This window comes from Oenanthe melanoleuca, chromosome Z (genome assembly GCF_029582105.1).
Source record: "Oenanthe melanoleuca isolate GR-GAL-2019-014 chromosome Z, OMel1.0, whole genome shotgun sequence".
NCBI lineage: Eukaryota > Metazoa > Chordata > Aves > Passeriformes > Muscicapidae > Oenanthe > Oenanthe melanoleuca.
In genome coordinates, this window is record NC_079362.1 from 28,275,068 (window position 1) to 28,300,794 (window position 25,727).

The 25,727-nt window shown below is 35.8% G+C and overlaps 1 protein-coding gene across 5 annotated transcripts in view; it reads right to left on the bottom strand.

Annotated features, from left to right (window-relative positions):
• LINGO2 (leucine rich repeat and Ig domain containing 2) overlaps positions 1-25,727 on the bottom strand; it is a 472,281-nt gene that overhangs the window by 306,643 nt on the left and 139,911 nt on the right. For 3 of the 5 annotated variants that reach the window (XM_056514485.1, XM_056514484.1, XM_056514487.1), the window contains exon 2: positions 136-218. The gene's annotated coding sequence lies outside the window, so the exon portion shown is untranslated. The remainder of the gene's footprint in view (positions 1-135; positions 219-25,727) is intronic. The other 2 variants (XM_056514483.1, XM_056514482.1) reach the window with 1 other exon arrangement.

A 25,727-nucleotide genomic window follows, 5' to 3' on the forward strand; every position in this document is an offset into this window, starting at 1 on the left:
AATTCACTGCTAAAAGTGTAGATTAAACACTAAGAAAGGGTATTTTCTTTAAAACCTAGAGGTAATATAAGGTCATTTTCGACATTTGAAATTTTAATAGCATACAATTACAGTCAATTAAAATAGAACATTTACCTTGCAAACCAGGTTCCATAGATGCAAGCAGGAAAGACAAAAGAGTTTTCTACCAGGTTTTCCAGCTCTCCACTGCTTACCTACTGAGGAAAAAAAAAAAAAAAAAAAACAAAAGAAGAAGAAAATTTATTTAGTCATCAGTTGTATAGAGCTTTTAGAAATGGTGATGCTTTCAATGAAAACGCCTTGAGACGTTTTCCAATGGTATTTAGCTCCTGTCCAAAAAGGAATAGAAAAGATTGTCAGAGCCATAAATGTGTCTGCTAAGGTAAACAGGGTTAGAGGCAATTGAAACCTCCTAATAACACCAAACACAGCGTGCACTCACGGGCACTCAAGGGGAGCAGGCAGCTGTGCTGCCTCAGGTGGGATAGAGAGAGGTTTACTGGAGAATCTGAAGGTGGAACTGACAAAGCATAAAGCCTGAATGGAGATAGAGGGGGAAAAATCACTTCAACAGTAGGATTAACTGTTTTTCTCTGCTGGTGATAGTACTTGGCACCTCCAATTTCTCGATCCATATCTCTAACTCTGTAATAGGAAAGGAGGGTTTTAGAATGCCATGCCATATGGAATTAAAATCTGAATTTTCCATTTATTTTAACAGGACAGATGAATAAATACCTGTCTTACACAGTGAAGGTGGAAGAACTAAGAAAAGTTCTGAATCACATATGTGTCATGATCAGAACATGCCTGAAGTTTTTGGTAAACCAGATCTACAGTGATACCAAAGACTAATAATGACTGTGCTATTTCTAAATTAATGAGAACAATGAAAACTCTTTAGATCAACATGTCCCACACAAACTTTTCAGAAAAAACAACGATTCTTCTTCCTGCCATAAACTTTGTATGTCTACATAAAACACATTGTGATGTGACTGGGATTATTCTGTAAACTGAAAAATATGATACAAAAAACATAAGAATGTTATTTAAAGTATTCTTAGGGTATAATATAAATATACAGCAGTTACAGCAAAGATTATATATCTCAAGTAAAGGCAAATTTCATGATAAAATATAATGTTTTATCTAACTATTTGAACCAGCTTTTTATGTGGTATACAAATATGTCAGTTAATTCAATCATTTTATATTGTACTTTATGGTTTATAATGGATAAAGTAAAGGGACTAATAGCTGTACTGCATCTGTAACATAAGGAATTTATGCAATTTGCAGAAGCAGTCTTGAAAGGCAGCAATGAGCTGTCAGCACTCCACGGTGTGGTACTATCTCCACTAAACACAAACATTTTCCTAGAGAAGAATTGGGTTGCATATTCGCCAAAGCTGTAGTTTTGGCATGGCTTTTACATCAGTTCTCTATTATGTCCCTAGGAAATAATTTCCAGACAAATTGCACATTTATTTAAACTCACAGAAATATATTTTTTTCAGGTTATCTCTTCCTAGACAATTGTAACTATTTATTGATTTTTCATTTTTTTCTCTTGAATCCTTATTAGAATTAACACACAAAGAAGTGGCATTAGAAGGAATAAAAAAACAAGAACCAGAAAACCAAACTAAAAAAAAACCAAAAACCAAACAAACACAAAAAATCTACAAATAAGCCAATTTATCATGTCTGTATTTTTTTTTATTTTGTTTGTGCTGAATCTAAAGGGGAATGTTTTAAGTACTGCAGTTGTTTCCCTTCACCTTTAGTTGGATACGCAACAAACCAAAAATAAGGGTGAGCATGACCCATTGGAGAGAATTAAATTCTGAATCCTGCTTTATATTCTAACTAACCTTCAAAGGCTATTTAAATATCAGATCTAAACAGGAAGAAATAGATGATCAGGAAGTTCCACCTGAATATGAGGAAGAACTTTCCTGTGTTTGTGGTTCAAAACCTGCTAGATGAAATCCTGTGCCATGTGTTCTGGGATGACCCTGCTTGAGCAGGGACTTTGGACCAAATAACCCACTGAGGGCCCTTCCACCCTGAACCATTCTGGGATTCTGTGATTCTTCTTCTCACCGAAATGTAGCTGCAAAATGCAGCATCAACATCAAAATCTCCTCCATTAGAGAAGGTCAAGGGTCAAACTGGCAAACGCTGATGACATCTCCATCTCATTACTTCGTTATTTCTGAGGGCAGAACTCAAGTTGTAGGAGTGGACTAGAGGTGACTAGAGGGTTGGTGTTATTGAGACCCCAGAGGGAATTCAACAAGGGCAGTGCAAGAGGCTATTAGAGAAGGGAAATTTTTCTGTGGCAAGAGGTAGCTCCTTCAGAGATAGGTGATTGTGCAATAGGTGAGACACAGGCAGGATATCAGTGGTATCTCACCTGAGAACAAGCAGCCCTTGGCCCCAGGCTGCTCTTCAGGTGGTGCAGAGCTGATGCTGGGGAAACACACAAGCTTATTAACCAGATGTGGAAATCCAAGAGGATAGTCAGTGCCAGTGCATGCTCACATGGGGAAAAAAGGCAATCACATTAGACAAAAAAGCATTGTGCACCCTTCAGAGATAAGTCTGGGAGTCCTAGTGAGCTGGTTTATGAGGGCATCAGCTTATATTTTCCTCAAGAAAAATCTTAAAGGTAAGAATTTTTATGAATGGAAGAGATAAAAAGTAGAAGATACTGGTAGACAAAAGAGAGAGATGGTACCACCATTTCCTACAAAATCCTTAGTGGCACTAAAGAGCCAGATGCCATTTTACAATACCTATCAGAATAAAAGTAAGACCAAAATAAAATAAAATACTAATTTCACTCATGGACTGTGCGTGGAAAACACAGGATGTTTTGCCCCAGATGCTGATTATCCTAGATTTTTGAAGGAAAAATTATGCACAGGTCTTCCCCTCTGGTAACTCTAGAATATTTTACCTGAATTTGTCTATTGCAACAGCAAATGCGCAGCCTTAATTAAGATGTTGTTTTAAGGAAGAGAAAAACTGTCACTAAGATCACAGTGAGAATAAAACAATATCAAAATCAGCAGTTATCAAAATTAGAAGTCACTAAAGCTACCACACAGGAGCAGCCTGGAAATATTAAAAATTTCATTGGATTTTTTGAGCCACATCCCAAACTTGTGAAAAGCACTAAGACAGTCTTGTCCTAAGATCAGACCATAAACATGAGCATCATGAAAAGAAGTCATGTGATGTACATCTACCTACATTGAAAAATTTAAATGCCACAGAGCTAAATGCTGAAACACAACCTAAAAAATAAATGCTTAAACTGCAGAACAAGAAAATAAGTCAGGTTTACATGAGGATGATTTACATCTAAAGAAAGAAGATCTTTCAGATCTGTATCTTGAAAATATAATTAACTAATTTTATATACAAATTGGAGTAGGCTTTCAAGCATAAAATAAATAAATTCTTTATACAATAGAATTTTGTAAGGGTAGAGGCCATATCTTTCTTTAGATTAAATCACAGTTCAGGACTTTTTACAGAATTCCAAAGAGCTGTTACCCAATAGGTACTGAGGAGAGAAATAGCTGGTTTTCAAATCTGTCATAGTTCAAAGCATTATCTTGTAACGTAGGTTTCCTTTCAAGCATTAATGATTTGAAGATAAAAATTTTCACATAAGCTTAAGGCAGCCAATGTTTTGAGGTTTTTTTTGTTTATTTGTTTGGTTGGGTTTTTTTTTCCTTTCTTTCTTTTTTTTGGGGAGGGGAAGGTTTGAGTTTTTGGTTTGGTTTGGTTTGACTTTTTTTTTAATAAAAAAGTGACACATTTAGATTTCGTACAGTACATACATTTTAAGTTTAGAGACAGTTTTTTAATAACTTAAACAAACTAGCTAACAAAAACTGTACACCATGTGGGACATGGATATCACACTTCCTCTGAAAGCAAATCTCAGAGACTTGGTATTGAAGAAATAAATTTAAAAATACCTGCTGCACACCAAGGTCTTCAAACAAGACCTTTGAGAGTCAGCATTAGGAATAGGTAGCAAAATTTTTCAAAAAAAAATTTTCATTGCTGCTTTTAGAACTGTTGGTAAGTTTTGTCAGACCAGTGTAACTCACAGGTTCTTGTTTATTCTCCTGACTTCATTCTACTCTTGTCAGCTAAGAGGAGTTTAAGAGAGACAGAAAGGAAGTGTAGCTTTGTGAGGATAGACATAACACTGAAATATCCACTGCTTCCTGTTTGGAGTTAAAGGGTATATATCCTCTGTAGATATGCAGTTGCACTTCTTCATTTCAGATCCTAAACAAGAAAATACGGGTAATAATAAAATCAGATCTTAAAGCTGACACAGCTGGAATTATTGCGTTTAAATTGCAGAAAAACAGATCAAATTTCAATGGAAAAAATCCTAAGGATGCTTTAGGGTTCCTAAGGATGATATAAAATGTCTATGGGAGCTGTGGAACCTCCAATACTTCCGTCATTGTGAAACATGGGTAGATATCTATCATAAAACACACATATACAGCCTGGAAGCGTCACTGGGGGAGGGCAGTGGGTAATGTACTCTTGAGGACCTATCCAACTCTCTTCAATGATATTTTTAATAATTTCTAAGATTTAAACAATACAAATTGGATATTCTTTTAGGTATTCAATTTTTGGTATTCAATCATCTGATCTAAAATATACATCACCATCACTTTATTTCAGGTATCAGAAGTGATCAAAAGTGAACAAAGATTATATTTTTAGGTTTAAAATCATGATGAAATTGCAAAAAAGTCAACATTTCCCTTCAAAAAAATCCTCAATATTTTTATCATCATCAGTTACCACAGTTCCTATTTTAACCATTATGTGTGAGATTTTTGAAAACTAATCAGTTTTAGATTTTTGAAGCCAAATTATTATTTCATTTCTTTTTCACAAAGACCATATAAATTTATTGATTTTTTTTTCAAAGTCAAAATATGGAGGCATTCTGCAATAAAATAATTAAATTTATCATTCTCTTCATTTTAAGAAGAGAATCATATAACCAGAAGAATGATTGCTTACTAAATCTAATGTTTAAGAACTATTACAGACAAAAGTGATGTGAAGATGCTCATGGTCTTCGTAAAATCATTACTCATTTTTTATGACTTTAGAAATTTAATAATTTTCCAATGAAAGCTGCAATGTTCTGTCACTATTAAAGTGCTGGAAACAAAATTCAAAATCATCAAGAAATGAAAGCAAAAAACCTTCACTACAGGATAAATGCCAGTGTCACCTGAAAAAATCATAGTTGTCTGACTCTCCTTTCACCACTTGTTCTCTCTGCCACCAAGAGCATTCCCCCATAAAGACAACAGAAGTTTTAGTTTGATTCCTCTTCCTACCTCTAAAGTCCTCCTCAGGTTTACAGTCACCTGTCAAAATCAACTTAAATGTATCTGGAAAATCAGAAGGCAATTTTGTTAATGTTTCGTTGATATATATATATATACTATCTTTAGGTTTTTGTTTTTTTTTAATCTGTGCTATTCCAAACATTAAGGTAACTAATATAGATATATGCCTCCTACTCAAATCTCTCACCAACCCATCCCACTTCCTTGCATGGTGGATAACACACTGCTTGGTGTGTTACTCATTGACAAAATTACAGCTATTAAGAATTCCCTAAGGACAGACAAATATTCTGAATATTTCTCGCAATGAAATATCATCATCGACTCTCTTCCAACCTGTTACACCACCACTTGTCAGATATGTTCTCTTACAGCTGTGAATACCTCATGATGGACCAATGTTCTGTAAACCACTCCTATAATTTTGTTTAATTTTGGAGACATTTAGGAGTAATTAGCTAAAATAGCAGGAATTATTACATCAGTCTCAGGAGAAATCATCTCTTTTTACCATGGATAGTGGGAAGACACACAGTCTCATATGAATCAAAGACTTGATAAAAGTGCATTACATAACAATTCAAAACTGGCAGACTTAAAAACAAAGTTTAAATATGTCACACTGAAAGACAACACAAATATCTAAAAGGCTCACTAATCACACCATTTAACATTTAATCATCATTTTTAACTGTAAGTTTCAATCATACAGAGTTTTGGGGACTGTTTTGTTTTGTTGCATGATAGCTAGTTCAAAGAAATTTCTCTTTGGTAGAAAAAAGGAGTTAATGAAATTATATGATGTATATTAAACTGTTGCAACAGCCTGCTTTATAATTTTTCCTTTCTAGTTCAGCAAATAGGATTTGTCACAAGATAAAATGAAGTAATAAGCCCTTTTATCAAGTGTGTTTCCCTTTTCAACCAGATAGTTGTTGAGATAGGAAGACATGAGAAATCAAAACAGGTATTAGAAAAACTTTAATTCCTATGTGACTAAGTCCAACAGCTCTCTTGTATTTTCTATGTGACTATAATCTGTGTTTTTCATGTGCCTCCCACCATTCTAGCTTTCCTACCTCTATTATTTACAAAAGCAAAGTGGCTTCCCATGATATAATGCTCATTTCTTGCAGAACAATGAGTACTTAGCAGGTTTTTTTCCATTAAAAACAACGGGCAATTTGCTGCAAGAACTTAGGGAGATGTTCATTAAGAAAAAAAATAGTTTAATTTCAGCTCCACTTGAAGTACACAGTGATAATAATCAGCATGAATGCACTGCTTGTTAGCTTTGGTCAGTAAGCATGTTTCATCTTTTGTTTGTTACTCAGAGTTGCCCTGCATCATTTCTACCACTGACAAAGGTAAGAAATATGCTATTTGCTTTAGCCATGGATACACAAAGCAATTTCAGTGCCACTGACATGGTTTGACTTAGAGCTGCTAAAATCCATGGGTATTACCAAAGGGGGAGAACCAATGAAGGAATTGCTTTGCTTACAGCTTTTCTGCCTTACTCTGAAACAAAGTCAAATTGCCTCTGAGACTGCCTTTCTCTTCCACACCCATATTTATCCTTATTCTCAGTCATATACATGAAACAAGTGCCTGAATTAAAAATGTTATATAAATCTCCAGCATGCATAAGAGTTACTATGTTTTACAGCTGTAATCTACCTGTAATGTAATTGATATCCTTTTGCAATATAAAAGAGAATATGGAACTGTCACTATAACTAAATCCACTTTATATGAATGTTCTTACACTAAGCCAACTGTTATTTGACCTTGCACTTGTAGCTTGATGGGTGATTCAAGTGCAGACCTGGTTCATTTCAGAGGACTGTGTTTATAAAACATATGACATTCATCTTCAGATTGGGAAGCTGAGCCCCTGCACTTACGGTTTGCAGTAGTTTTAGCAGAATTGTAATCTGGAAAAGGGTACCAACACTTTTATGGTTTCCTTACCCCTTGGCAACCTTATTTTCAGGGTGAGCTCTAGTAATAAATATTTTATAATATAGTAAGAACTTGGTGAAACTAGTGAAGCAAATCAAAACACTCTAAACTCCAGATGCTTCATATCATGAGCTCACCCTAAAGCAAACAGATTACCATCTGGGCATATGAAAGAGAAAAATAAAATATACGCTTAAAGCAGCCTGTGTTTGAGAGTACAGTGTGTTAGTATGATCTAACATACTATGAACTAGAAATATGTTCCACCTAAATGGTATTTGAGATACTACTGAAATGCCGAGCTGATATTTCAGATGTACTGTAATAGGCTTTAATTCAACTGATAAATACTGCAATAAAACGAAATGAAATCAAACGAAATGAAATCAAACGAAATGAAATCAAACGAAATAAAATAAAATAAAATAAAATAAAATAAAATAAAATAAAATAAAATAAAATAAAATAAAATAAAATAAAATAATAAAAGACCCAACTCCATCCATAAAATCTGGACTAGCCATTTATTTTTCCAATTAATTTCAAACATTCAGGAAACATATTATTTCAAAGAAAGGACTGTAACTGCCCAAGAAAATTGAACTTATTTCCCCAAGTGGCTTTCACAAACACTCTTCTTATCCTCCTACATGTTAAAAGATCACAGTACAAATACTTACAAAGCAGATCATAAAATCTTCAATCATGACTTCTACATATATGCATCTATAGTCACCCTTCTTGACAAACTAAATGATTTTCATAAGGTTTATAATATGTATTATTAAATTTTCTGTACAATAAAAACCATGTAGAAAAACTTCCACTTCATTTCTTTTTTCTACAGAAAGACATTTTATAGCAGCCAATAATCTGAAATGCAGGTAATAATGTAAACTGAAGCCTTACTTTTGTACCATGGACATTCTTATTTTCTGCAAAACAGGGCAAAGGCAGAAGCAAATATTGTCTGAGTAGTGAACTCTTTTTGTGAAACGATAGAATCTTCAAAAACTCCCAGCAGTCAGTTTGGATGCAGATGTTCTCTGGTACCTTGCCAGATAAAGAAGATATTGGCATCCTGACAAATGGATGGAAAGGCCTCAGGAAGAGACAATTAATACCTTTACTGATTTGTTACTCAAGGTACACTGACTTTGAGTTAATTCCTCTGGAATCTCTATCACTTACTAGTGTTACAGGTGCTGTATTAGATGTATTTTCCATTTTGGAAATATAGAGATCTTAATCATATGAGATCTCTGTGTTTACAAGTATATAGTTCCTGCAAATTCCCTGCACACCTCACAGTCCTGCAGAATACTGGCACAGGTTCAGATCAGTTTTGGCCATCTCTGCAGTGCCTACTGTGACTTCCTTTTATTTTTGTCCATTACCTTTAGCATAAACCAGTATGAACATGAATCTAATTCTGCTGAACTCAGGTACTAAAATGAAACACTGGAGTTTCTATTCCATACTAATCCGAGACACTCTCCATTCTTTTTAAATATTAACATAATTTATATTAGGGGTTATCTACTTGAGAAGTTTCTCTCCCTTATTTTCAAGTTCTCAGTAATTATAGTCCTTGTTATAGCCTCTTTGAGTTTACAAATGAAATCAGTTTAGAACAGGTCTGGAAAAGACTATAAGGTTTCAAGCCTAGCGGATCCAGGAGCACTACACCTAAATCAACACTGGTTTCCCTGATCTTCTGATGACACTGCCTGGTATAGAAAAAGATTTGCATATTACAGACCTTATTTTATACTTATATTACAGTGGAAAACTCCACCGTAAATTTTGAGCTGATTGTTACAGTATGAAGTTTAATCAGCTGCAACTCCTTATAGCCAAAATGTCTCTTTTTCCAAACTTAGGAGAGACAAGAGAAATGCTGAGGATGGGTATGACCTATTGAAAAAGTGATAGTAAGCAGTAATAGTCTTATCCAAATTTGTCAGGAATGAAATGGAACTGAATAAACTCTATGGTAGTTTATAATAGAACTGAAGAATTTATTTTTTAACTTCAAATGGCCTCTCTAACTAACTAACTAACTAACTAACTAAATAAATAAATAAATAAATACAGCACCAAATACAGCACCATTTATTAGGAAATTTGATAACTCGTTTTTTTTTGAAAAAGATTGAACTTCTACCAAATAAAAGTATTTTTACTTTTAGGTCATCAAAATCAGCTGCCAAATTAATGTTAAATCTTTTTTCTTTAGAAGCTGTACTATATTCTTAGTGCAATATTTATTGACCTTGTTTCCTGTCCATTTCAGGCTGCAAAACATTTGACTGTCCTCATTTAGGTTATAAATATTATTTGCCTCCTACGATTAAATAAATTTATCTAAAGGCAAGTGTTCCTTCCTGGAATGTTATCAGATCAGAGCTGGATTTGCATCTCTTAAGAGCCATTGCCCTCATGGAGGGAAATAAAAAATTAACCTCTAGGTAAGTCAAAAGAAAAGTTAATTTTAACTTTAACTGAAGACTTTTGATTCCAATTAAAATTAATAAGTATACAATTCAAATTTTACCATGGAAAGCTCAGAGTAATAATGAATTGACATATTTATATTTTCCCAAGAAAGAGTTATTTTGATTTACAAAAATTACTCCTTACCTAAAATTCACAACCATATAATTTCAGAAAAGTTTATCTTCACAACAAAAATACATATTTTATAGTACATAAGTTCAAGGGCTGGATTTTTAAAGAATATTTTAGGTGTGATTATATTTATTAGACAAATGTGACAATCACTATCAAAATTTTCAAATTTTAAGTAAAAGTATTATAATATTAAATTTAATAAAATTAAGAACTCCTCATCCTTAAGTGATATGATTTCTTTGATATATATATATATTAAAATTTTTGTCATGCCATTTAGCTTTGTTAAACTTTCTCCAAATCATGTGACTATTTCCTTCAATTTGCTTGCATCTTTAGTACATTTTTTTTTATTTTCTGGAATGAAATCAGCAGTCTAAAATAAGAGTTTTCAACATCAGCCACAGAATTAGACATCAATACAAGATATAGGAGATGGTATTGCCAGTTAATGTTGTCTTTTAACTTAGCAATTTGACTAATTTCCTATGAAAATAGATGGACTGGATGTCTTGAAGAACTTTCATGCCTCAGAAAAATAACAAGCAGGAATGAGTGTAAAAACCAGCTTTTTGTTTTAAGAACATTGTGGGTGTCTAAGTACTGCCTGAAATGGGCAGAAAGAAATGGTGTGTAAGGAAGAGTTTGGTGGCTGCAGTCAGGACACAGAAAAGTAGTGAGTTCTTAAAAAAAATTAAGCTTATTAGTTTCATTGTTGAAACAAAACATGCAGTTGTATCCCAGGAAGAGGTATCTTATGACAGCTATTTCAAGAAACTTTGCAAAGCTAATTTCTGCTCCTTTTCCTTAATAGTTAATAGGACTTTTGGACTCTTGGAACATCTGGGAAATAGGTTAGCAGTCTCTACATCTTCCATATCTGACTACTTAAGGACAACATTTAGTGTCCATGATCAACTTGAATCACAACCAAAATTCTAAGTAAAGAATTGCTAACTGGAATTCTTTAATGCAAATATTAGCAGTAAAGTTAGAAGGCTTAGTACTTTTCTATAAAACCATTAGTTTTGTTTGCTTAGTCTCCTGTAAAAAAGGTGATTTTTAATAATGTATTTATGTTTTTAAGATTAAAGCCAATAAATAACTACCTTATTAAGAATAATTCACTAATATTCTTTATGTACAAATTTCTTTCATGGAGTGAAAATGAAGGATGGTACATCTATGTTCTATATGTGCTGTAGTTTTTATACCTGAACAGTGTCAAACCCAGAAAGCATGTAACCATCACAGAGAAGAAGCTAAGCCATCTGCTCAACATTTGCATAAGTAAAAATAAGTGGTTTTATGCTGCTGCTGTATTGTCTATTACTATGTCTGAAAAGCTAATTATTCTTCCAGTATGTCTCAGACATCTGTGTTTAAAACAAAATAATAATTAATTTTATAAAATAACATTGTGCATTATTTTCTTGTGATTAATAAACATCAACATGTAATGATTTAGGCAAAACACAGGCATCCTCTTTTCGATATTTTCTTTTACTTGTTAGCAAGGCTAAAAACTCTGATTGGCATCCCCACACTGCATAGAAGGACCAGAAATGAACTGAAACTTGGTGATTGACAGTCGACTGTCAAGACTATCTTTCCATCCTAATAAAACCTAACAAACAGTGCTGTTTCTGATTCATATCAACTATGATATGAAGCAGAACACTTAGGTAAGGAATTGCTAATTTTCAGAGTTATATTTTTCAGAACCACAATGTAACTAAACGCTTCAGCAGCTTATTAGCAGTTTCTGAATGACTCAGAAATTTAGGCACAGAAAAATACAACCTCCTTTTCCAAGCATATTCGTTCAATATAAAAAATGTTTAAATACAATAGAAAATAATCTTACTGAATTTTGCCAAATCTTAATTATAGAGTCCCATTATTTTCCATAATTAATTTACAGTTGAATAGTGTCTGTAAGAGGACATGCAAATCAGAACTGTGATGCCGAGCGGAATTCCAATCATGCTTGAAAGCCCCTGATATGCCAAAATAGAGAAACTTTTCTGAAAAAAAATTAATGGGAAGAAAAGAAAAAGAGTTTTTAAAACTTCAAATTCTGTGTGCTTGCAAAAGAACTCAGAGACTCAATTTCTACAGTTTTAAGAGTAAGCCTCTTTGGCATCCTAATAAGCAACAGAATGCTGTCTGAGATCATTCTCTACAAACATGTAGGTCTATACAAAATGATTGTTAGGTACTTAGGATATTTTGTACCAGAACTGTGCTATCTATTTCAGAGAAAAAACAAATACATTCAAAAGATGCTCAAGTAGACCTATAAAGAAGTTTTTTGTTGTTAAAAAAATATATGAAATCTGTAAGATATTCCTTTCTGTGTAAAGAACAGTGAGAGTACCTGACTGAGCTTTTATTCATAGCTCCTTTCCAGGAATGAGTGCCATTTCCACCTTCTAAAAACTGTTGGTTTGGGAAGATTTAAGAAGTTACTGAGGCCAAACAAGAAAGTCAACACATACCCACACCATAATACACACACTCTCTTGCATCCACTTTCCTTCCCAGTTTTTTTACATTTGCTGCTAAGGAGGGAAAAGCTCAAACAAGTATGGTTACTCTGTTAACATCTTAGAGAAAAAAGGAATAAAAATGAAAACAAATAGGCAGTCTTGATGTGTGGTAGTTTTGTGATACTCATTATTCCTATAAATCCCCTTCAAGTACTGAAAGGCTGCAATCAGGTTTCCCTCGAGCCTCCTCCTCTCCATGGTTAATCATCCAACTCTCAAACTGTTCTCATAGAAGAGTTGCTTCAGCCATTATTTCCATGACCCTTCACTGGACCTGCTCCACCAGGTCCATGTCCTTGCTGTGCCAGACCCCAGAGCTGGATGCAGGGTTCCAGGAGGGATCTCACCAGAGCAGAACAGAGGGGAAGCATCCCCTCCCTTCCCTGCTGCCCACGCTGCTTTGGATGCAGCTCAGGACACATTTGGTTTCTGGGCTGGAGTACATCATGACCAAGCTCTCACCCACCAGCACCCCCAAGCTGTTCTTGGCAGGGTCTCTGCCAGTCCCTTCATCCCCCAGCCCCTACTGATACTGAGGATTACACTGACCCAGGCACAGGACTTAACACTTGCCCTTTTGAACTTAAAGAGAATTGCACAGGCCCTCTCTCAAACCTGTAAGTGTCTTCTGGATAGCACATCACTTCCCTCCAGAGTGCTGACCATGCAACACCTCTTGGTGCCTTCTGCAAGCTTTAGGGGGAAACATTCAATCCCACTATATATTTGAACATTGTTGGTATAGGTCCTTCTGTGGACTCTTGAGAGACACCACTCATTACTAGTTTCCACTTAGACATTGACTGTAACTCTTTGGACATGGCCATTCAGCTAATTCCTCATCCAGTTAACACCCTATTCATCATATTCATATCTGCAGTTTAGTGGCAGGAATGTTATGGAGGACTAACTCATAAGAAAGACCTGACAGAAACAAGGCAAATGACATCTGTAGCTCTTGTCTTGCCCTCTGGTGTAGTCATTCCATTACTAAAGGCCACTTGTCTGGTCAGGCACAATATGGTCTTGGTGAAAATATGTTGGCTGTGCTTGATCACATGCTTCAGTGTAATTTCCAGGAGGATTTAAATAATGTAAATAATTTTGTATTTCTGTATGTATTACCTATACACATTCCACATTTGTAGTACTGCTTAAAATCCTCTTAAATCTCTGTTTGAGTTCTCAGAAACTAACTATACACATTCTGGTTTCACTAGGTCTCTTTGCAAGATTCAGATGGAATGGAATGGAAAACAGTTTTAAGACTGGTTCACAAAAGTGCTAAGAACTTATGAATGGCAGAAACAGAGCACCAAGGTAATTATAAAGGACTGTCTGCAGACTTTAATTCACCTATAGTTATACAGACAGCTTTTGATGAAGCCAGCTAGTCAGCCAAAATGCTAAGATCCATAATTTATTTTAGCTCTCGAACAATCCTGTTATAAAGTTCCTAAGAAAACCACAAGAAATAAAACTTACTTTACTTGTTCTTCTCTGATTTTGCCCCTACAAAAGCTTCAGAAGCTAATTTTTGGTTCATTTAAATGAATTACATAGTTCACACTAAACTTACTATTGTAGGATTACAGCGTTAGACTGCTAACAATGCCTTTGTTTCTTTCCTGTAGCTTGCTGGAGGTCATAGAATAACGTTCTTTGAAGTGCAAAGATTTTGCCTTTTTTGTTTTCTAAAGTTCTTTATGCGTTTACCACAGATTATAAATAATGAAAGGTAGTGATTTTGAGTAAGAAAAGGTGTTTACAGGGAAAAGAAAATAAAATTCTTCTGTATATTCACTGTGGAACAAAAAGCAGAGCCATAGTGTTTCCTCACTCTGCAAAACAACACACACAAATAGGTCATAGAAAGAAAGAAGAAACAATGCACAGGAGAATGACCCCTCAGAAAGAATTACCTATAATAGTAAAGGCAACATGATGTTAGTCCTAAATATTTATTGTAGCATTTGAAAAATGTGCCTTTTGTGACCACTGTTTCCATCTGATAAACAAAGACTGGGCTGACAGAGACATAAATCACAACATAGCTGATTTTTTTTTTTTATTTTATTTTTTGGTTTTTTTTTGGTTTTTTTTGCCTCAGCCCTCACTGCAGGATTACTTTGCAGGAGGATTTACAACCTCAGTTCACCCCAGGAAGGAATAAGCACACACAACTGGCAATTTTGCCTGACACTTGATGTACAGAACATACACAAGTTAAGAGGTCACCATGTTATTCAAGTCTGGCTGCTTTAGTATTAGATCAAAACACAGCTACTGCGTCTCAGCACGACATAAAGTTTAAATACTGATTTACCTGTTGCTGTGCAAAGCCACTTTGTAATGTCCTGCTCACTGGGGGAGGTGTGTGCCTGGTGCAGCAGGCTGTGATGTAGCACAGGTGCCAGCCACAGCCACCCCGTGTCCCTCAGGACATGGATATCAGCTCACACCTATCTGCACGGGGAAGGGTCAGTTTGCACTTCTACCCTTTCCTTGCTTTCCTGCTCCATGATGGTCCCAGCTGGGCACCCCTTCCACTGCCCTTCCTCCTGGACAGCCTGTGGGCAACTTTGGTGAATAAAGTCCAGCTGGGTTAGTTTTCTAAAAGATTAGCAAACTGTGTCAGCTTGCGGAGGGGTCTGTGAGAATCAGAGCCAGAAAACTGATGGAAATAGGAAGATATAGAAGGTAATCTTCCAGAGCAGGTAGCTTTGGAAAGGTAGGATTAGTGCAGGGGAGGCCTGCAGAGGGGATTGCCCCTTCCTGCAGCTCCAGGTTACTGAAGTCCCTTGCCCATTTCATGTAACTGCAGTGTTCTGATCCATTACAGCTCTGTGCCACACACTTAGCACAGATGTATGTTTTCTTCTAAGTACTGTAGACAGCCTAATTATGCAGAGGGCAAAAGGGATGGAAGATGACTGTACTGAAACTTACAATATCTTGTGGAAGGAAAAACTTGGCTAACACATCTAATCACAGTGATGACAACTATTAGTGGTTATGGGGCAAGTTATTACTATTATTATTCAGTCCTTATTTTAATCAAGTCCCATTGTTTTCATTCTGTCTGTAATCATTTTCTGCAGATTTCTGCTGGCTCACAGGAATGATTATGTAAAGGAATGGCTGCCCTTTTCAGCAAATACAGCAGAAGGGAAGTTCTCAATTCATAATTCACACAGGGAGCATGATTCAAGGAGCTGCTCTCTGCATTCAGCCAAGTAACAGAAATATATCATAATTCCTATGGGACCATAAAAACGTGTTTGAGTACAGGACACCTGGAGGAATACTCATAACAGAGACTTATAAATAGCAATGGGAGCAATTTATTGCCTGAAATAAGCTACTCCATTCATGAAAAAATTGGTGACAAACAGCACACTATTAGAAATGACAATAATTCTAGGTATTTTTCACCTGTTAAGAAACTATTTACATTTATATATATATATATATATATATATATGTAAATGTATATTTCAGACATCTTCAGCTCAGCAGTCTTCCAACAGTGAATATTTATCCTCCTTTTTCATGTTATGGCTATTAAATTTTCAGGGTACAAATGGCTTTTCAACAGGTCTTGTCTGTGGGTGAGTGCACGAATGTAGGTGAAAATTTCTGCAAGTCAGTAAGAAAGTGTGGAGGCTGAGCTCACAAAAGCACGTTCTTTGCCAGTATCAGTTCATGTTATTAGTTCAGCTGGAAGTTGATTCCAGCAGTATGCGTATAATCTGCACAGTTAGGGATTTAACTCAGATATCTTCCTGACTTAGCTGAAGACATTGCAGTTAAAATCTAAAATGGTAGCTGGAAATCTTTCCTTCTGGTCCTCTACTGACATTAAAGTTGCAAAGTGAGAAAGAAAAATACAAAAAACCTGTGGGGTTGCCATTAAAACAACTCAAATTTTCACTAAAAATACTTTATTAATGCCAAAACCTGCTGAAGTTCCAAAGGTTCCATTTTGACATGCTTGTAAGAATGGCCACCTGACTGAAGTCTGAAATCTGCAAGATGTTGAAACTGCTGACCTAAAACAAAAGTGTGCAGAACCTGCTAATTTTGTAGGGACAGCTGGGCGACTAGAATGATTTCTACCGACAGTTCTTGTGTAAGGCAGGAGACTTCAGCTAACTAATTGTATGATGTACCAACCTATTGAAAACTTTTGATCATAATACTTGCCACTGGATTTCTGTAAATTTAGAGGCAAAATTAAATTTTTAGTCCGCAGCTTGGCTGCATATTGAGAATTAACTCATTACACTAATGACATTTTCTGTGTATGAAAGGAAGCTCTGTGTATGAATACATATGTGGAAAAAATAAGAATATCATGGAAATTACCACAATTTAAACTACAAAACTCTTTAAATTAACTATATGAGCTTAAATTTATACATATCAATTCTTAATAAGAATTTACACATATATATAGTCTATTCCATGAAGAAAAAAGTAAAGACATAAAAACATTAAACTGTGAAAATAAACAGGAGATTATAAATAAAAAAACCTACAGAATGCATTAGAAATTCATAAAGCAATGATAGGTTAAGAGTTTCAAGATTATAATCAGAAGAATATGACAAAATCAGAATGTTTTCAGGAAATTATTGTCAGGCCTTTATCAGCTATCAACAACTAGTCACAGTCCTTCTTCCTCTCCTAAGTGTACATCTGCTCAAAAATCTAAATAATTCTGCTGTACACAGGGTGGCATCATGACTTTAAAAGCAAGACTTCAGGTGGGGAGCAATATCTCTTGGTAGGAGGGAAGCAACAATACAAACCCCAAATCTCTCCTCGGTATTAACAATGTGGAAAGTATGATTTTTGTGAGAAGATTAAATTGCACTGAGAAGTCTTTTAAAAAGAAGTAATAGGTGAGAGGGATGACAACCCAGAGACTAGTAAAGAAGTGACGCTTAGAATCAAAAGAAAAGGCTGCTTGGAAATGGGAGCTAAGGAGACCATGGGACTAGTTTCAGGATGTCAGGCTCCTGCCCTAAGGCAGGCACAGAACTGCACAGAACTGGATGCAAACAAAACCACAGTGACTAAGGTATGGAGGGAAAGGTCACACGACTGAAGTAAGCAGTGGATGGGTAAAAACTTACAGTAAAGGCAGACAGGGAAGAGAACAAGATGAAGATGGTTCTCATTTTGTTGGCACAAACATGTAGGGCTCTCAAACAGAGGCAGATGAGCCTGGCATAAACCAGGAATGACTTTTTTCTCAGTATTCATTAATGAGAGCTTTCTCTGCACCTGAGAATAGGATTCAAGAACAAGGAGAATGACCAGAGGAGGTTGTGTCCACAATGACTGTGAACTCTAAATAAACTCGTGGTTGCACTCAGCTGTGCTAAGGGAGCTGGCTGATGTTCTTGCAAAGCCATTCTTAAAGAAAGTCTTGGAAGTTGTGGGAGATCTCTGTCTATAGGGAGAAACTAACCTGAGTAACTCATGGAGCTGGTCCTTTAGAAGCTCATTTTGGAATATGAAGGAGGAAAAGGTGATAGGGAATTGTTGTGGTGATTTGACCAAAAGTGACTCATGCACAAACCATCTGGATACCTTCTGTTATGAAACAACTGAATTTACAGACATGGAGAAGGCAGGAGCTATCATTTAGATTGATTTCAGCAAGACTCCCAACACCTTCCCACAACAACCCTGTAGCCAAACTGGATGTGGGCTGTGTGCCCCACCAGGAGGGAAAACACAGATTGAGTGGTTTGGCTCAAATGGGATGGTCACTGGGTCCAACCTTCCTGGAGGCTGGTACCCTGTGGGATCCCAGAGGGGTGCCTGGGGCTGGTCTGTGTCACATCTCTATCTGTGACCTGGAAAGGTGACCAAGTGCACCCTGTCAGCTTTGCTGGGGGCTCCAAACTGGGGCAGCAGACAGGTCCATATGTGTGAGGCCAAACCTTCTGTACAGGTGGTGGGATGAAGAGGCCAGTGGGACCCTCAGGTGACAAGGGCGTACAAGGTACAAAGGGCAGCCTTGTCCTAGGCAGGGAGAGGGTTTCTAGCTGCCACAGAATGAAGCTGTGAGTGATTTGGCCTGATCCACAGCTGAGTCTGCTAGGGGCAGAGTGTCAGACTAGAAGCCTCCTGAAGTCTCTATCACCCTGAATTCTCCTGCAGTGTTACAATCCATAAAGCAACAACTTCTCAGGAGATTAATAACCTTTTGGCAGAAACAGCAGGGTGTCTGACTGGCTGCCAGCCCCCATAGTTACCACAATGCTGAGGATGGTCCACCCACTCCAGTGAAAATCCAACCAGAAAAAGAAAGAGAAAGAATGCTATCTGGACATAACTTCATTCTGTTACCAAGCTCTGCCTCACAGATTGTCCAGGTCTTCCTAGGAGAGGCAAATCTGGCTGTTGTTCAAAATTGAAAGGTTTAAGAAGACAAGATGACATTGATTTAGATTCAAAGTAGAGTACAATTCTGTGTCTCACAGTTAACCATTGCAAACCTTCATAATAATCTAACTGAAGAAAGAAGACAGTTCTAATTTACAACTAGGCACAAGATCTGAAGGAAAAGAGCCATAACTAAAGAAAAAACAGTATTCACAAAGTTAACAGGCTGCATCCACACACCTTTTACAACATCATGATGTCACTTTCAAAAACAAAATATAATTCTGCACAATGTTTATCTCACTTAATACTACCTTTTTTTGTTTTTGTTTAAACTTTCATGTTTTATAGCAAACCAGCTTACAATTCATTTGGTGTCCACAAAAAATACTGTCTATTTAATTTCTGGACCAATAAATTTTAACACAGATGACTTTGGAAACCACACAAAACAGTGATCCCGATCTTTGAAATGCATCAAGCTTAATAAATATTTGCTAGTCATAAACATGTCCCAGTATCAAGGAACTGAAAAGCATGTGTTTTATGGGACCACAGGAAGAATTTTACAGGAAACCTGCCTAAGAAATAATGTAGGAAAATAACATGAGAAGATGATTATGAGTCTGCTAATTAAGGAATCAGTAAAGTGACGCATGGTGACAACTAGAAGAAAGCAACTTGTAATTCTGTGTCATAGTAGCATAAGGAATGAGTATGCAAGGAAGAGAATTTCATGTCTGACACACAGAAGCAAAGAACTGCCAGACCAAGGAAAGTTAAATGGTATACCTGAAGACTAAAAAAGATTGTAATGGTGACAAAGGAGTTTCGAAATTGTTTTTGGCAAAAATTGCTCATTGTTAAAAAAAAAAAAAAAAAAAAAAAGCCAACCCAAAACAAACAAACAAACAAACAAAAACCTAAAAAAAAAAAAAAAAAAAAACCAACCAAAATAAAAAAAATTATTTAGGTTAAATGTAGGCTCAGGAATACTGAGACCTTGAAGGTGCTTAAGGAAAAAATATAAGAAACAGAGGAAGCCTATAACAAAAAAGACCCTAAACTGGAACCCAAATTCAAACACAAAACTCAAGGATAACCTTCCATAAATATTTTCACTCTGAATTAAGAGTGATATTTAGTAACAACCAATATTCAGGTGTTTTGTTCTTTCCAGCATTCTCTAATTAAATGCTAATAAATTTCTTTTTTTCCCAGCTGCCTCTAGTGCACTGACATGTCCTGAATGCAAAGAAAAAGACCTACAGATTCTTTTATGTGTTATGGAAATGCATGAACTTATCGAGAGACTAGGCTGCTGTAAACAAATGTGTCAAACGTGCTTAAATAGATACTAAAAGATAGTAAAGCAGCTTTGCTATTTGCTTGTCCACAAAGTAATAACTCTCTACTGCTTTCTGAAACTCTCTACACAGTTAATTTTGGTTTGGGCTGACAGACTAGGTGAAGGATTGGAGTTTGAAATATGTCTCACAGGACATCCAAACAGAGGTGAAAGAATGATAGAAATGCAGCCAATTTTCGTGCTTACAGGGGTTCAATCCGTGTAGGGTCAGGCAAGAACAGGCTGCTCAAAGACAAATTACTTTATAACAAAGTATAAACACTTTTAATATAAACGTGTGCATTTGCATAACACTCCTGACACTTCCCGGTTTTCCAGTTGCATTTACAAAAGTAAACAAGAAAATCTAACAGCTCCCCCACTCTCAAGAAAAGCACACTAAGGTACTAAGAAATAGGATATTTTCTCATATGAACTGGATCAAAAATTTAATTCTGTTCTTGGCCCAGTATTTGGTTCAGTACTAAAAAAATCTTCAATCATATGTCTTCATGATTTCCATTCTAAGCTACTAAAAGGAGATACTTAGGCTATATTTTTTGAACTTCTAGAGACGTGAAGACTGATCAATACCTGAGAATTACATGAATCTCCAAACAAGACCAAGAAACAGGACAAATTGAGTCTAATTCGTGATGACACTCGCATTACACTTTTTCTTTTCACAGTAGGAGTGTAATGGATGTAAGTTTAATGTTCTGTTTTAAAAAATCAGTACCTTTCACTGCATTTCATCCTTTATTCACAACAGACCTAAATAAAGATGAAAGTTCCAAATCAAAATGGTTATGGGGTCAAGGATAACCTGATTTTAGAATACAAATTTAGAAAACAGACACACGCAGGTTCACAAACTTCTGCGGAATCTTTTTTACTTTTAGTAACAGGTAGCACAAATCAGCTCATTTATGTAACCATGGTGCATAAATTTCTGTATTTCCTTTTTCCATCCCTCATCTGTAAGGCTGTTGCAAATAATGAGCTCTCATCAGTGCTTATGGGACTTTTAGAATTTCTATGCTAAAACAAGTGACCTATATTACGATACCAGTGTCAAAGATTCACGAATATATGCAGATGGTTAACCAACACCTAAGTAATACATGAATTAATCCACAACAATTATTGTACTGATAGAGTACGTAGAGGGTCTATGTTCCAAATCCAGAAAACTCTGCTAATGACCAAAAATAATTCCAGAATGATATTCCTTTAAAAAGTCACATTTGCCTTTTTTTTACAAAAAAGGTTGAACAAGAATAACAACTTCAAGAAACATCTGTGCAGACATCATAAAAATAAAGATAAAAATACATTTTTTACCAAAATTATAATTACATGAGCACATATATGTGACCAAAAGAAAATGTAAGTGCCAGGACACCACTGCACATTTACTGTTTGCTATTGCTGTTATAGCTTATATTAGTGATAGTCAGACCTTTATAAAGCTGTGTAGACTGGGCTTGAACTAAATACACATATAGATTAATACATACATTATAAACATATATGAAGTACTTTTGTACATACATATATACTCACATACATATATATATATATATACACTCACATGAATACTTATATGGCAATACAAGAATGTGATCCAACAGAGAGAATTTTGTAAACATGCAATTCACAGATATGAAAAATTAGATTAATTTTTTTTTACCAGGAGAGAATGGTGCTGAGTTGAAAAGGCTGACCATATTAAAACAGACAGGATAGAGATGCTCTTGGGGCTAAGGACATTTTAAAGGATTTTGTATGTTTGTAAAGAATTTTTTTTTTTAATAGCAACTGATAGTTTTACACAAGGTACCTCATTGAAAAAAGAAAACTAGTAAGACACATCAGAATGACATTTAAGGAATTGCTTAACCTAAAAACTGCAAGTCTGTTAAAGAGCCAGATGCCACTTGATGGTGGATTCATGGCTGAGGAAGGTGTTGAATCCAGGTGAAAACACTGGACCTCTGAAATGTCAATCTGTTCTTAGGAGATTCTGACAGCACACAATCCAGAAAACTAAGTAATATGGACTACTATGACCATCTTAATAAATTTATTGTGTTCTAATCCAATTCTTACCTATCAGAAGGTAGGTAGATACACCAAGACATTCCTACCACATACTCAAGGATTGCTGACTGAAGTGGGATATGTTTTCTGGAAGACTGTCAGCCATCTAGCACTTGTCATGTTGAATCATGCAGCACTAAAGCAGCTCAGTAGGAGCTGTAAAATTATAAATGAAACCTCACTGTAAGAGCTCCATTTCCCAGTGCTCTTGATATTTCGTAGTTACATTTGAAATTAACTGGAAACTTAAAAAAACACCTCAACATATAACTTGGGGCAAGAAGGAAAGCAGACAGAGGGTATTCATTATTTCTACTCCATGGACATAAAGACTAAAATACATGAACTTTGGAAAACTGGTAAGGGTAAAAGAATTGCTTTGAAACAGTAGTAGTTTTATCTGTCTGAACTGGACATGATGGCAATGATTATTTTTTAACATAAACCCTGTACCTACATTGGAATAAGGTATATAATACACCATAGAAACAAGAACCTTTCATTCATTATGAAAACTGTTCCCAGCAATACTCTCTGATGTTTTTGTGGTTTTGTGTTATGGGAAACAGAAAATAATAATACTCTTCTTGCCTTCACACCTTTCAGTTTTACAGGATATCTAGATCATATCCCATTCACTCACTTTTTTTCAGGTTCATGAATTACTATCTCTTCATACAAAAGATGTTCCACATTTCTGCCCTTCTCTGTACTCTTTTATGTCTGCGGTGCACCTCTTGAAAAGAAGGGTACAGGAGATGCTTAGTACTCAAAGGATGAGTTTATATTGTGGTTTGTTCCGGTCTCTTCCCCAGCAGACTCTATGATTCCTCACTGCCAGTGTCTCTGGGACACTATAGACAACTCTGTTATCTAGGATCATAAGGCAGCAACTGAAACCACAGACTACCCAGGGTCCCAGAGAACACACTGCTGTTTTCGGTGTAAGGACATTCTGTGCCTTCACAAAAATTCAGACAAGCCTGAATCACCTTATGCCCAACCAGTTAAACCTTGTTTATTGGGAAAAGCTAAGATCTGGCTGGACTTTGTTGTTCCAGTTCATGCAAACCATGTAGAATTCAGATTGGCCAGCAGATTAACTGGGTGCATCTGCAGGGTTCCTAAGGACCATTTGTGAGGTGAGGTAGGGAGAGTCCCATCTATGGTGACATTACTGTGTGTTCTGGTTTGCACCAGAGATTTTCAGGAGATCCTGAAATTTGTGCTGTTTGGGAACAAGTAAATAGATGATGGATCCAAGAGAAGAAGACTTCTATTATTCTCAATTTTTCTTAATTTAAAATTCCCCAAATGGCTGAGCTGTCATTGGAAATAGTTCAGATAATCTATACTGGAAAGACAAGCCTCTCTGCAATCCAGTGAGAATCTGCAATTTTTGGCATCTCTTCACTGAACACAGTAGATATTATCCCCTATTAATGCTGGGAGGCTGGGCAACTGGGCTCACTTTTGCAGAGAAAAATTTTATAAACAAATGGAATGTCAGGGAAATTGCTAATGACAGAAAACCAAACAAAACTCAGTGATTCTGGTTTCTGTTCTCCAGATATTCTCTTCTTCCACTTAAAATATGCAGAAAACACCCCTACTTTGTCTCATTAAAGCATTACAAGGCTTACCTTTATATTTACGTGGTATTTTGCCAGAACAGTATCACAGCCGTAGGTGGCTCTGAAACCACCAGGAAACCTAAAAGCCCAACTCTGTTTTCTGCTCATGCTGGTCTAATCAGAATGCCCGACAGAAAGGCAGATCTTACCCAGTCTTGATTTGGATTGGTATACATTGCACACAAAGGACAATTACTAAGAAATTCTATCTGAGTGGAATTTTAGAAAATGAAGACAGTGAAGAGTTCTATTGAAACCTCTCAGCATGCATAAATACTATCTTAACATCACATGCACAAAATGCACAAAATACTCTCTTGTTCATTGCACAAAATGAGATTAGTGTTAAATAATGTAAGGGATTGTCTCATCTCTTTATATTATTATTATTACTATTGTTTCAAAGAATTTATTTCTATTATTCCTTTAATCCTCATGTTTGCAAGTTTTGCCAATAGTACTAAAGGCATTTTCTTATGCAAATGCTTTATTTGCATAAGAATTTCAAGCAAGAGAAAAAACTGAGACAATCCAAACCCCACTGTCTAGGTTTGAAAGATTTCTCCATTTAGAATACTGTACTTGTTATAGCTATGCACATACAAGCAGAATAATAATTTAAATACATAGAAAATGTAAGGACTACTGCAATTCTCACATTCTCACCCTTATCTTTAAGAGATATGCATATCAGAATAAATTCGTCAATTGAAATATTTTCTTACATTTCCTGGATTTTCCCAGTATTTCTCCAGTTGAGAATATCCTATTGAAAATGAGATTTTATATTTTTTTTTTATTTGGGATGACTCAGAGAAAAGTACAATCCAGGGACCTCAGAGTCATCCATCAATCACATCACCTTAACACAAATTAGCTGCACTTACGCCTTACTTGACTGACTAAGCTACCTTACCCAGATCATCTGTTCAACTAGTTCCTTATATGTACAGTTACACTTTATTTTTTAATCTATTATAAAAATCACAGTGTAGTTTGACTTCATTATGCTTTTTCTGACTGACCATGGGAACAAGGTGTACCTTAGTGCAAAAGGTTTTTCTGTTCCCAAAGACAGCTATACAGATGTGATATAGACAGAGAACATATTATGTCTTGCATGAACAAATTCTACTTTTCTCCTGTTTTAATTCCATTACTAGAAAGCTAAAGTTTGGACTACTCTATAGCTACGATGAGGACAGAGCCTAGATTCTTCTTTTTTAAGAGTTATTCTGAAAGAATGATATTGAAACCATCAAAAGTAGAAGGTGAAACTCCCCATGAATCAAAAGTTTGATATAGATGAGTGAGATAGATACCTATCTTTAGCAACAAAATCTGCTAATTCTTGATAGCCTCAATAAATTCCTAGACAGAATCAGTAGTGTGGATTCCTGTTTTGCTGTCTTTCCTCTTATCTTTCATTGATAAGGCATAAGCTAGTGCAAAGTACCTTGCTGAACTTTTGAGGCATGAAGAAAACAGTATTTCTTCCTTATGTTGTCTTAAAATGTAGCTGCTGAATTAGAATTTTTGATGTTCATCAAGACTAACTGATTTGTTTGCCTGTCTCTATGGCCCTTCTTCCCATCCCTAGTTTATGATCACTGATAGCGTGTAAGAAAGGCAGAGCTTTGCTTCCAGT